Source organism: Nerophis ophidion, linkage group LG28, assembly GCF_033978795.1.
Source record: "Nerophis ophidion isolate RoL-2023_Sa linkage group LG28, RoL_Noph_v1.0, whole genome shotgun sequence".
NCBI lineage: Eukaryota > Metazoa > Chordata > Actinopteri > Syngnathiformes > Syngnathidae > Nerophis > Nerophis ophidion.
In genome coordinates, this window is record NC_084638.1 from 7,454,357 (window position 1) to 7,468,360 (window position 14,004).

The 14,004-nt window shown below is 46.3% G+C and overlaps 1 protein-coding gene across 3 annotated transcripts in view; it reads right to left on the reverse strand.

Annotated features, from left to right (window-relative positions):
- zswim5 (zinc finger, SWIM-type containing 5) overlaps positions 1-14,004 on the reverse strand; it is a 132,026-nt gene that overhangs the window by 116,482 nt on the left and 1,540 nt on the right. The gene's annotated exons all lie outside the window — the stretch shown is intronic.

Below are 14,004 nucleotides of genomic sequence, written 5' to 3' on the forward strand. Positions count from 1 at the left end.
ACAAAGGCATAAAATGTTTATTTGAATTTGATTTGATATGCCATTGATATTTTTGTAATTATTATTCAGTCTTCAGTAATGCGGACGCTGTATCGATCCGTTGTGGTGAAGAAGGAGCTGAGCCGGAAGGCAAAGCTCTCAATTTACCGGTCGATCTACGTTCCCATCCTCACCTATGGTCATCAATCAATCAATCAATCAATGTTTACTTATATAGCCCTAAATCACTAGTGTCTCAAAGGGCTGCACAAACCACTACGACATCCTCGGTAGGCCCACATAAGGGCAAGGAAAACTCACACCCAGTGGGACGTCGGTGACAATGATGACTATGAGAACCTTGGGGAGGAGGAAAGCAATGGATGTCGAGCGGGTCTAACATGAAACTGTGAAAGTTCAATCCATAATGGATCCAACACAGTCGCAAGAGTCCAGTCCAAAGCGGATCCAACACAGCAGCGAGAGTCCCGTTCACAGCGGAGCCAGCAGGAAACCATCCCAAGCGGAGGCGGATCAGCAGCGCAGAGATGTCCCCAGCCGATACACAGGCAAGCAGTACATGGCCACCGGATCGGACCGGACCCCCTCCACAAGGGAGAGTGGGACATAGGAGAAAAAGAAAAGAAACGGCAGATCAACTGGTCTAAAAAGGGAGTCTATTTAAAGGCTAGAGTATACAAATGAGTTTTAAGGTGAGACTTAAATGCTTCTACTGAGGTGGCATCTCGAACTTTTACCGGGAGGGCATTCCAGAGTACTGGTCATGAGCTTTGGGTCATGACCGAAAGGATAAGATCACGGGTACAAGCGGCCCAAATGAGTTTCCTCCGCCGAGTGGCGGGTCTCTCCCTTAGAGATAGGGTGAGAAGCTCTGCCATCCGGGAGGAACTCAAAGTAAAGCCGCTGCTCCTCCACATGGAGAGGAGCCAGATGAGGTGGTTCGGGCATCTGGTCAGGATGCCACCCGAACGCCTCCCTAGGGAAGTGTTTAGGGCACGTCCAGCCGGTAGGAGGCCACGGGGAAGACCCAGGACACGTTGGGAAGACTGTGTCTCCCGGCTGGCCTGGGAACGCCTCGGGATCCCCTGGGAAGAGCTGGACGAAGTGGCTGGGGAAAGGGAAGTCTGGGTTTCCCTGCTTAGGCCGTTGCCCCCGCGACCCGACCTAGGATAAGCGGAAGAAGATGGGATTTTCCCTGGATAACCTTAATGTAAAAGGAGCTTAAAGCAATGTTTACCCCAAACAATTTTATGTGCCACCAAAATTGCCACTCCTACTTTCCTTTAAGCTTAGGCGGGAGGGTAATTTAACAAAAACAAAGTATGCTTGGTAGAACTTTGCTCCGTAACAGACATTTGCCAGCTGGCAATGTGACAAAAGAGCCATTTGATCCTTTTAGAAGCACTTGAAGGCACTTCTTACCGACTAATGTTGAATTCAGATGAAGTCTGCTATTTCACTAAGTTAGAGTCACCGTTTCTTCCAAAGGCAACAGGGACCTAATACACCTTTACGTACCGTTCTGGAGCCAGAACCACGGATCATTGCAAGCCCACTTCTCTGTGAACAAGGGGTTTTTCTACAGCTGGGTAACAAAGCATGACCCAATAATCCTACAGCGTGACTCAAGGCTAAGGAACCCCCCTTAACCTCCCCTCGTTTCCCTTCCTCCCACTCCCTGAGAGGACTTTATCATAGTCTGGAATGGACGCTTCTGGTCATACATGTGGCGTGTCAGGGAGGGGGGTTGGCTTTGATTGTTCTAATTATGACTGGGAGCTAAGAGCAGATTATGAACACACGGGTTGATGAGTTCTTGATGACCTCACTTCCCTCCTATCCGGGAGTATTAGTGTTGACTGAGGCTGGCAGACAACGGACTTTGCTTGATGTGTGTGTAAGAGGAGTGTACACAGTTGAAAGTCCTGAACCAGCCGCACGTTCAAATATTGTTCAGACTGTTGCATTGTGGACGGTCCTTTCCAAGAAAAAAAATCAGGCCGTTTTCAGCTTGTGTTGAAAGTGAATTGATGAAGGTGGACCCCGACTTAAACAAGTTGAAAAACTTATTGGGGTGTTACCGTTTAGTGGTCAATCGTACAGAATCTGTACTGTACTGTACTGTCCTAGAGCCCAAAAAAAGTCTGCGGGCTATAGAGCGTTTTCCGTTCGGGCTCCAGTACTCTGGAATGCCCTCCCGGTAACAGTTTGAGATGCTACCTCAGTAGAAGCATTTAAGTCTCACCTTAAAACTCATCCGTATACTCTAGCCTTTAAATAGACCTCCTTTTTTAGACCAGTTGATCTGCCGCTTCTTTTCTTTTTTCTCCTATGTCCCCCCCCTCCCTTGTGGAGGGGGTCCGGTCCGATGACCATGAATGAAGTACTAGCTGTCCAGAGTCGAGACCCAGGATGGACTGCTCGCCTGTGTATCGGTTGGGGACATCTCTACGCTGCTGATCCGCCTCCGCTTGAGATGGTTTCCTGTCTTGGATCCGCTTTGAACTGAACTCTCGCGGCTGTGTTGGAGCCACTATGGATTGAACTTTCACAGTATCATGTTAGACCCGCTCGACATCCATTGCTTTTGGTCCCCTAGAGGGGGGGGGTTGCCCACATTTGAGGTCCTCTCCAAGGTTTCTCATAGTCAGCATTGTCACTGGCATCCCACTGGATGTGAATTCTCCCTGCCCACTGGGTGTGAGTTTTCCTTGCCCTTTTGTGGGTTCTTCCGAAGAATTCATAGTTGTAATGATTTGTGCAGTCCTTTGAGACATTTGTGATTTGGGGCTATATAAATAAACATTGATTGATTGATTGATGTACTGTGCAATCTACTAATAAAAGTCTCAATCAATCAAATTAAAGGATACGTTGTTTGTTTATAGCCAGATCAGAGGAATCGGTTATAGAATCGCCAAGTACTGACTAATACTACACAATACTCATTCCCATATTATAACAGGGATTTAATATCTATTTTTTTATTTTTCAATATAGTCATCTTCCATACACGTAGTCCTTATCGGGTGTCGAACTTACCCTGTGCAAAAACATCCTGGTAAGTAGGTCTTTATTGTCATTGCACAAGTACAACGGACCTTTGTTTTCAGCACAAACTCGTTCAAGATGAGACAAACAAACAATGGACAGGGTTACAGAACAGGATTGCTGATGAGTTGCCACAAGGCGGCCCATAAAAGACGGGGAAAAGGTCAACGCTGGGGGAGGATGAGTAAAAAACAAAACAAGGGGTTCTAAGGGGGGCCAGTCTGGAGCGGGAAAAACCCCTCCATGGCAAAGCACTTAGACATATTACAACATACATCTCCAGACTTGCAACAGAAGGGAGTGGGGAGCTGGGGCTACGGTGGCAGGTTGCAGCCTTTCAGGCACTGCCCAGCCGTCCATCACTCCTAAGGGATTCGCATCAAGGGTTTTGGATGGGGCGGATGGGGTATGTGTCCATCCATCCATCCATCCATCATCTTCCGCTTATCCGAGGTCGTGTTGCGGGGGCAGCAGCCTAAGCAGGGAAGCCCAGACTTCCCTCTCCCCAGCCACTTCGTCTAGCTCTTCCCGGGGGATCCCGAGGCGTTCCCAGGCCAGCCGGGAGACATAGTCTTCCCAACGTGTCCTGGGTCTTCCCCGTGGCCTCCTACCGGTCGGATGTGCCCTAAACACCCCCCTAGGGAGGCGTTCGGGTGGCATCCTGACCAGATGCCCGAACCACCTCATCTGGCTCCTCTCGATGTGGAGGAGCAGCGGCTTTACTTTGAGTTCCTCCCGGATGGCAGAGCTTCTCACCCTATCTCTAAGGGAGAGACCTAAACTCATTTCGGCCGCTTGTACCCGTGATCTTATCCTTTCGGTCATGACCCAAAGCTCATGACCCTAGGTGAGGATGGGAACGTAGATCGACCGGTAAATTGAGAGCTTTGCCTTCCGGCTCAGCTCCTTCTTCACCACAACGGATCGATACAACGTCCGCATTACTGAAGACGCCGCACCGATCCGCCTGTCGATCTCACCATCCACTCTTCCCTCACTCGTGAACAAGACTCCTAGGTACTTGAACTCCTCCACTTGGGGCAGGGTCTCCTCCCCTACCCGGAGATGGCACTCCACCCTTTTCCGGGCGAGAACCATGGACTCGGACTTGGAGGTGCTGATTCTCATTCCGGTCGCTTCACACTCGGCTGCGAACCGATCCAGTGATCCAGCGTATATTTCAAACCACCAAAGAATAGATCACACGCTACTCTAGGATTTGTTAAATGGACTCTTTTCAAGCTGTCATACTTAATGATTTCGACTGCTGCACAGGTGGAGTGTCGCTAGCTAATGATAGCAATTTGGCTAGCTGACAGTCTGTCACTGAATCGTAACAACATGGCTGCAAATTGTTGATGTACACGTGTGAGCGACACAAATATTTATGTTTTGTTAACCGCAAACCTACTCAGTGGCCTAGTGGTTAGAGTGTCCGCCCTGAGATCGGTAGGTCGGGAGTTCAAATCCCAAAAAATGGGACCCATTACCTACCTGCTTGGCACTCAGCATCAAGGGTTGGAATTGGGGGTTAAATCACCAAAAATGATTCCCGGGCGTGGCCACCGCTGCTGCCCACTGCTCTTCTCACCTCCCAGGGGGTGATCAAGGGTGAGGGGTCAAATGCAGAGAATAATTTCGCCACACCAAGAGTGTGTGTGACAATCATTGCTACTTTAACTTTAAATGCCAACATAAATATGTGGGATTTGAGCCTGGGATCTGAGCCAAGAATGTCGTTGTGGCTTGTGCAGCCCTTTGAGACACTTGGGATTTCGGGCTATACAAGTAAACATTGATTGATTGATAACATAAGCTAGCCGCTTTGGTTGGAAAAACTAGTATTTTTGGAGGTGGGGCGGCTTTTATTTTGCCGCGGCGTCAATTCCGTGCAGTCATGTTAAGCATGTTTAAAATGCTAATATTTAAAACACAGGAAGTGAGCACATTTTTCAACAGATTTGTTAATGGAAACGTGTTCATTCCTTAACACAGTTTTTTTTTCAACCTTTTTTGAGCCAAGGCATATTTTTTTCATTTAAAAAAATATGGAGGCGCACCACCGGCAGAAAAGGTTAAAAAAATGAACCTCCACCAGGTTGTTGTTTCCTGTGCGTAGTGCTCTAGTTCCTGTCTTGCACTGTTATTTTGCTGACCCTTCCTGTTTTGTTGGTGTTTTCCTGTAGCAGCTTCACGCCTTCCTTTGAGTGTTACTCACAACAAACTTGAAAAGTTTAACAGATTACTCTTCATTTACAATTGAAGTTAAACAAAAAAAGGCTTTGGAGCAATCAAAGCTGCTCACACGGTCAATAAGGTGCCCACTATGTTGGGCAGATCAACTTAATGTGTATTATATTTATCCATGACTGCATTTTTGTTGTAAATTTTTGGTTGTTTTTACAAATGATGATGTATTCTATTTGTGTGTTGATGTAAATGAGGTGTGGTTGTATTATATATTAAGTATGTGTCCATGAAAGGGCATTTTATGACTTTATTATGTGATATGGTATGATTTTGTTGTAAAAATTTTATTGCATGATTTTTGTATCCCTTTAATTTAGGTAGCCAGGGACTGTAGATGGAAATTATCTAATTAGCTATAATCTAGTACAGAACATATCTGTCTTTGAGCTTAATGTTTCTGTGCATTGTCCCTTCAAATAAAGACGAAACTGAACTAAACTATTGCCCGCACCTGCTTTGTTTTCGCAGTCAGGACTATTTAAGTTGTGCGTACGCTATCCTTCTTGCTGTAAGTTTTTGCTGTCGTCCAGCATTCTGTTTTTGTTGACTTTGTAGCCAGTTCAGTTTTACTTTTGTTTTACATAGCCAGTATGATTCAGTGCCTTTTCCTAGCGGGACTTGCCTTTTGTTCATTTTTGGTTTAAGCGTTGCATACCTTAGATCGAGATCGTGAGATCGACAGGCGGATCGGTGCGGCGTCTTCAGTAATGCGGACGCTGTACCGATCCGTTGTGGTGAAGAAGGAGCTGAGCCGGAAGGCAAAGCTCTCAATTTACCGGTCGATCTACGTTCCCATCCTCACCTATGGTCACGAGCTTTGGGTTATGACCGAAAGGATAAGATCACGGGTACAAGCGGCCCAAATGAGTTTGGGTCTCTCCCTTAAAGACAGGGTGAGAAGCTCTGCCATCCGGGAGGAACTCAAAGTAAAGCCGCTGCTCCTCCACATGGAGAGGAGCCAGATGAGGTGGTTCGGGCATCTGGTCAGGATACCACCCGAACGCCTCCCTAGGGCACGTCCAACCGGTAGCAGGCCACGGGAAGACCCAGGAACCATTGGGAAGACTATGTCTCCCAGCTGGCCTGGGAACGCCTCGGGATCCCCCGGGAAGAGCTAGACGAAGTGGCTGGGGAGAGGGAAGTCTGGGTTTCCCTGCTTAGGCTGTTGCCCCCGCGACCCGACCTCGGATAAGCGGAAGATGATGGATGGATGGATGTGCGTTGCATACCTTTTTACCTGCACACTGTCTCCCGCCGGGCTCTGCGTATTGGGATCACGACAAACCATCCTTGACGCGTTCCCACTTCTACAAAGCAATGAACTGCCACCTACTGATATGCAGTTTTACGAGATTACCCGGCCAAGAACAGTTTGGTGATGTGTCAAGCTTGAAACCTGATGAAGAGTGGCAGGTACCTGAAGACATCCGAGAGCTAATGTCTCACTGGCTCCCCATGCTGGCTAAAGTGAAATATGCTAACATCCCCTTGTAGCCCGACCAGGGTGAAAAGTATGTCCTGGAGGACGGAGTCCTGTATGTAGCAGATCAGCAAGAGAATCGCATGGTGGTCCCTACCTGCTGTAGGCCCCTTGTACTGCATCTTGCTCATTCCATACCTTGGGCAAGACAAGAATCTTGCTCGAGTCAAAGCTCGCTTCTTTTGGCCTACGACGGTCAAAGATGTTATTGAGTACTGTCAAACCTGTCTGCAGTGCTAGAAAACCTCTCCGAGACGACCTGAGAAAGCCCCACTAGTCCATGTTCCTTTCCGGAGGATTGCAATGGATATCGTTGGACCCCTGGATAAAAGCAGTGGAGGCCATGAATACATCCTTGTCCTCTGTGACTACGCCACCAGATTCCCTGAGGCCTTCCCACTAAGGAGTATCAAGACTCCCAGAGTCATCTCTGCACTTGTACAGTTCTTCTCACGAGTAGGAATTCCAGATGAAATAATCACGGATCAAGGAACCAGCTTCACAAACAACTTGGAATTACTGGCATTCGCACCACCCCCTATCATCCACAAACCGACGGGTTGGTGGAACGCCTCAACCAAACCCTGAAGTCCATGCTGAGGAAGCTTGTAGACGACACTGGTCGAGACTGGGAGAAAGTTTATCATGACTATTGATTTGCAAAAACATATATTTTGGAACAGTTAGGTGAAGTTGCATCATTTCCCAGGCAAACCAGACAATATCTCAGGGCAGGGTGGTTGAAAATCCCTGGCACTTGCTGCTATTTCGCCAGCGAAAAATGCGACAGAAACTGGTTCCCCTGGGCCACAAACCCAGGCGCAGGCCAAAATCTTATCTTGATGTCACACAACTATTTAACCGGTCTCGTGTTTTGTTGACAGAGAGACAAAACCGTGCGTCCGCCCGCTGTGACTGACCTTGGGGGCGATGACAATCAGTGGAGAGGCAGGTGAGACCGGAGGTGTTTGCTTTTCAGCACAGGGCTGGTTTTGTTCCTTAAATTGTCAACGGCAGGCCATACCCAAAGGGAAGTCACTTTTTTTTAAAACAAATACAAAGTTATGTACAAACCCTGTTTCCATAGGAGTTGGGGACTAATATAAACAGAATACAATGATTTGCAAACCAGTTTCAAGCCATATTCAGTTGAATATGCTACACAGACAACATATTTGATGTTCAAACTCATAAACTTTATTTTTTGGGGCAAATAATAATTAACTTAGAAATTGATGCCGGCAACATGTGACAAAGAAGTTGGAAAGGGGGCAATAAATATTGATAAAGCTGAGGAATGCTCATCAAACACTTATTTGGAACATCCCACAGGTGTGCAGGCTGATTGGCTATAAAAACAGCTTCCCAAAAAATGCTCAGTCTTTCACAAGAAAGGATGGGGCGGGGTACACCCCTTTGTCCACAACTGCTTCAGCAAATAGTCAAACAGTTTAAGAAAAACGTTTCTCAAAGTGCAATTGCAAGAAATTTAGGGATTTCAAGCCATTTATCAACAACATCCAGAAACGCCGCCGGCTTCTCTGGGCCTGAGATCACCTAAGATGGACTGATGCAAAGTGGAAAAGAGTCCACATTTCAAATCATTTTTGGAAATATTCGACATAGTGTCATCCGGACCAATGGAGAAGTGAACCATCCATGAATTGATTAACGTGGACCCCGACTTAAACAAGTTGAAAAACTTATTCGGGTGTTACCATTTAGTGGTCAATTGTACGGAATATGTACTGTACTGTGCGATCTACTAATAAAAGTATCAATCAATCAAAAACCAGAGTGGTATCGACGCAAAGTTGAAAAGCCAGCATCTCTACGCTGCTGATCCGCCTCCGCTTGGGCTGGTTTCCTGTGGACGGGACTCTCGCTGCTGTCTTGGATCCGCTTCGAACTGAACTCTCGCGGCTGTGTTGGAGCCACTATGGATTGAACTTTCACAGTATCATGTCAGACCCGCTCCACATCCATTGCTTTCGGTCCCCTAGAGGGGGGGGGGGGGGGGGGGGGGGGGGTTGCCCACATCTGAGGTCCTCTCCAAGGTTTCTCATAGTCAGCATTGTCACTGGCGTCCCACTGGATGTGAATTCTCCCTGCCCACTGGGTGTGAGTTTTCCTTGCCCTTTTGTGGGTTTTTCCGAGGATGTTGTAGTCGGAATGATTTGTGCAGTCCTTTGAGACATTTGTGATTTGGGGCTATATAAATAAACATTGATTGATTGATTGATTGATGTGTGATGGTATGGGGGTGCATTAGTGCCCAAGGCATGGGTAACTTACACATCTGCGGTTTAGCTCGGTCGGTAGAGTGGCCGTGCCAGCAACTTGAGGGTTGCAGGTTCAATTCCCGCCTCTGCCAACCTAGTCACTGCCGTTGTGTCCTTGGGCAAGACACTTTACCCACCTGCTCCCGGTGCCACCCACACTGGTTTAAATGTAACCTAGATATTGGGTTTCACTATGTAAAGCGCTTTGAGTCACTAGAGAAAAAGCGCTATATAAATATAATTCACTTCACTTCATCTGTGAAAGCACCATTAATGCTGAAAGGTACATACGCCGTCTTTTTCACGGACGCCCCTGCTTATTTCAGCAAGACAGTGTTACAACAGCGTGGCTTCATTAAACAAAAGAGTGCGGGTACTTTCCTGGCCCGCCTGCATACGTCACATACTGTCACCTCATACGTCACATACTGTCACCTCATACGTCACATACTGTCACCTCATACGTCACATAATACGTCACATTCTGTCACCTCATGCGTCACATAATACGTCACATACTGTCACCTCATACGTCACATACTGTCACCTCATACCTCACATTCTGTCACCTCATACGCCACATACTGTCACCTCATACGTCACATACTGTCACCTCATACGTCACATTCTGTCACCTCATACGTCACATACTGTCACCTCATACGTCACCTCATACGTCACATACTGTCACCTCATACGTCACATACTGTCACCTCATACGTCACCTCATACCTCACATACTGTCACCTCATACGTCACATACTGTCACCTCATACGTCACCTCATACCTCACATACTGTCACCTCATACGTCACATACTGTCACCTCATACGTCACATAATACATCACATTCTGTCACCTCATGCGTCACATAATACGGCACATTCTGTCACCTCATACGTCACATAATACGTCACATACTGTCACCTCATACGTCACATTCTGTCACCTCATACGTCACATAATACGTCACATACTGTCACCTCATACCTCACATTCTGTCACCTCATACGCCACATACCGTCACCTCATACGTCACATTCTGTCACCTCATACGTCACATACTGTCACCTCATACGTCACATAATACATCACATTCTGTCACCTCATGCGTCACATAATACGTCACATTCTGTCACCTCATACGTCACATAATACGTCACATACTGTCACCTCATACGTCACATTCTGTCACCTCATACGTCACATAATACGTCACATTCTGTCACCTCATACGTCACATTCTGTCACCTCATACGTCACATAATACGTCACATTCTGTCACCTCATACGTCACATTCTGTCACCTCATACGTCACATAATACGTCACATTCTGTCACCTCATGCGTCACATAATACGTCACATTCTGTCACCTCATACGTCACATAATACGTCACATTCTGTCACCTCATGCGTCACATAATACGTCACATTCTGTCACCTCATGCGTCACATAATACGTCACATTCTGTCACCTCATACGTCACATACTGTCACCTCATACGTCACATACTGTCACCTCATACCTCACATACTGTCACCTCATACCTCACATACTGTCACCTCATACCTCACATACTGTCACCTCATACGTCACATTCTGTCACCTCATACGTCACATTCTGTCACCTCGTACGTCACATAATACGTCACATGCTGTTTCCCCACTAAACGGTGTCTGCAACACGGCAGTAAAACGGTGGATTAAACAAAACAAAAGTCATAGTCTTGGACACGCTAGCTGCGAAAGCTAGCTCTCCAACAAGCTAAACAGACTCAATAACTCCACGGTGACGTTTCGGTGAATTTACTGAGGAATTTGTGAAACTGAAACCATACAAAAAAGAATTTAATTGTAAGTTAATAACACTAACACAGACACATATAAATGTGTTAGCATGCTAATGCTAATGAAGCTAGCTTCCTAACATTGTAATAGCACGCACAAACATGCATGAAAACACTCCTACGGACAACACACTTGGGACGACGTAGTAAGCATGAATCGTTTTAGTTATATTGCAAAACTTACAAACTCAATGACACATCATTTCGAACAAAAACGCTACGGGCATCCAAACAGAGTACTTTTTTAACCCACAAAACCAGCCGTGAGCTAACTCATCCAATAGATGGCACTCTGGCACTAACAATAACACAACATTTTAGTCCTCTGCTTGGGTTTAAGTTACTGTCCGCCATGTATGTTGCGGACTCAACGTCTAGGTCAGTGGTTCTTTACTTTGTTGGAGGTACCGAACCCCACGAGTTTCATATTAGCATCAACCCAACCCTTCTGTAGTGAAAAATATCGATATATTTTTTTCAAATTCAACAGTAAGTTGTTGTTTTTACTGGTGCACAAAATGAACCGTGCATGAACTTCACCTTGTTCAAAGAACAAAACTAACCCAGTGCATGAACTCACAACAAATTACACGCCTGAAAATCAGTTGGAAAATTCGAGAGAACAGTCTCTGGGGGTATCCATTACAACGTCGATAGGGAGAAGTTTTTATTTACACGATGAGTCAGGTGTGTCTCGACCCCCGCGTTGTAAGCTCCGCCGAACCCCTAGGATTTGATCGAACCCAGGTTAAGAACCACTGGTCTAGGTCCAAAAGTCAGCAAAAAGGAATGGACAATGAAGGTGAAGGCAAAAGACCAGTTATCTAGATCCCTAGTTTGATTGTTATCAGACGTTCTTAATCTCATTGTTTACGTGTCTAATAAAGATGTGATTAATTAATGATGTCTCAGGTGTGATTCACTACCATAGGGCCCTGGATTCCAGTTCATTGAAATAGCACAACACTGGATATTGTTCAGATAAGTTACATTTTGAAGAACTTGCACACAACTATGACTATGACCTGCGGATTTTCCAGGTATGCGTACTAGGTCGGCTGACGGAGGGCGGGAGGGGGTCTTAAACGACCATTCTGTGTGCGGACAAGGATTAGATTAGGTGGGATTTACCCTGGATGACCTTAGCTGGTTTAGTGAAGAAGGGGCCTTGGATTGGTCAAGTCTAGACTAGATGCTAGTAGGGTTATCCCATCCATTTTCTACCGCTTATTCCCCTTTGGGGTCGCGGGGGGCGCTGGCGCCTATCTCAGCTACAATCGGGCGGAAGGCGGGGTACACCCTGGACAAGTCGCCACCTCATCGCAGGGCCAACACAGATAGACAGACAACATTCACACACTAGGGCCAATTTAGTGTTGTCAATCAACCTATCCCCAGGTGCATGTTTTTTGGAAGTGGGAGGAAGCCGGAGTACCCGGAGGGAACCCACGCATTCACGGGGAGAACATGCAAACTCCACACAGAAAGATCCCGAGCCTGGATTTGAACCCAGGACTGCAGGACCTTCGTATTGTGAGGCAGACGCACTAACCCCTCTCCCACCGTGAAGCCAGGGTTATCCCGATACCAATATTTTTGTACCAGTACCAAAATGTATTTGGATACTTTGATACTTTTCCAAATAACGAAAAATGTCATTATTGTCTTTATTTGAACAAAAAACTCTTAGGGTACACGAAACATATGTTTATTATTGTCATTTAGTCCATAAATAAAATAGTGAACATACTAGACAACTCGTCTTTTAGTAGTTAGTAAACAAACAAAGACTCCTATTTATTCTGCTGACGTATGCAGTAACATGTGTCATATATCTACAATATGAGGGACAATATACAACTAAAACTATTCTTACTTACTAAACCGTCCCATGTGTGACGTCAACGTCACTTTATTGAGTCTGTTTAGCTGATTGGAAAGCTAGCTGGTCCATGACCATGACTTCTGTTTTGTTCAATCAGCCGTTTTACTGCCTTAGTGTGGCCGAAACGGGGCCTGGGCAAAGTAATTATTTGTTTAAGGGGTTATCCGGCGTAGTGTAGATGCGGCATTATTGTAACGCCAGCCATCAATCGGCAATGCATTCTGGGACGGTTTCTTGTCCTAACACACCTCATACTCAGAACACAACCACCAGCAGCAATGCATTCTGGGCGACACTCGTGTGTGTAAATTCTACTTTTGAACCAATTGAATGCAATCATTTGGATGTTGTGCATGTAAACAGACGAGTGGGGGGAGGGGGGAGCCCAATAACATTCCTCTTTTTCTTTACTATTCATGCGTTCCAATCCCATCAGATGTGCTCATGTAGAAGCTGGAGTTGCGAGGGGGGGCCATGACGCTAATGGAAGGAGATTTGCAGAATGGCCCTTTGTTTGAAAACATCCTCTCTGCAGAGCTGGAAATGTGAAACGATTATCGATCATCTCAACCGGGAGCCTTTAGTGCGGAATGCGTCCGGGCCAACGCACGGATTTAAAATGTTGGCTGGAAGTACCCTGGCGGCTTGGGTCTACTCGCCGCCAGAAGGTGTTTTCCACGTCGGTGTCGTCCGCGTCTCTTTGTCCGCAGCGAGTAAACACAACTACGTGGGGGGATTTTTTTTTTTTTTTTAGGGGGGGGGGGGATTAACCTTGGATTAATCATTATAAAAGACCCAATAACAGCCTTTGTTCCTAGGCTAATCCATAGTTGAGAACTCCATCCAGTACGTATCGGCGACTGTCAGCGCCTCGTCCCCGCCTCTCCCTGCTTGTCTCCGGGGTCGGAAATACAGTCAGCCCCGGTCAAAAAAAAAAAAAAAAAAAAAAAAAAAGTGTACACTCACTCACATATTCCGAAACGTTTATAGTGGTTTAAATTACAAGCAAACGCCAGGAGTTTCGGTGAAATTCAAAGGGTACGTATTAGCGACTGTCAGCGCCTCCCTCCCCGCCTCTCCCTGCTTGTATCTGGGGTCGGAGGATCCAGTCAGCCCCGGCCAAAAAAAAAAGAGGAGAAAAAAAAAAAGTGTACACTCACATATTCCTAAACGCTTATAGTAGTTTAAATTACAAGCAAACGCCAG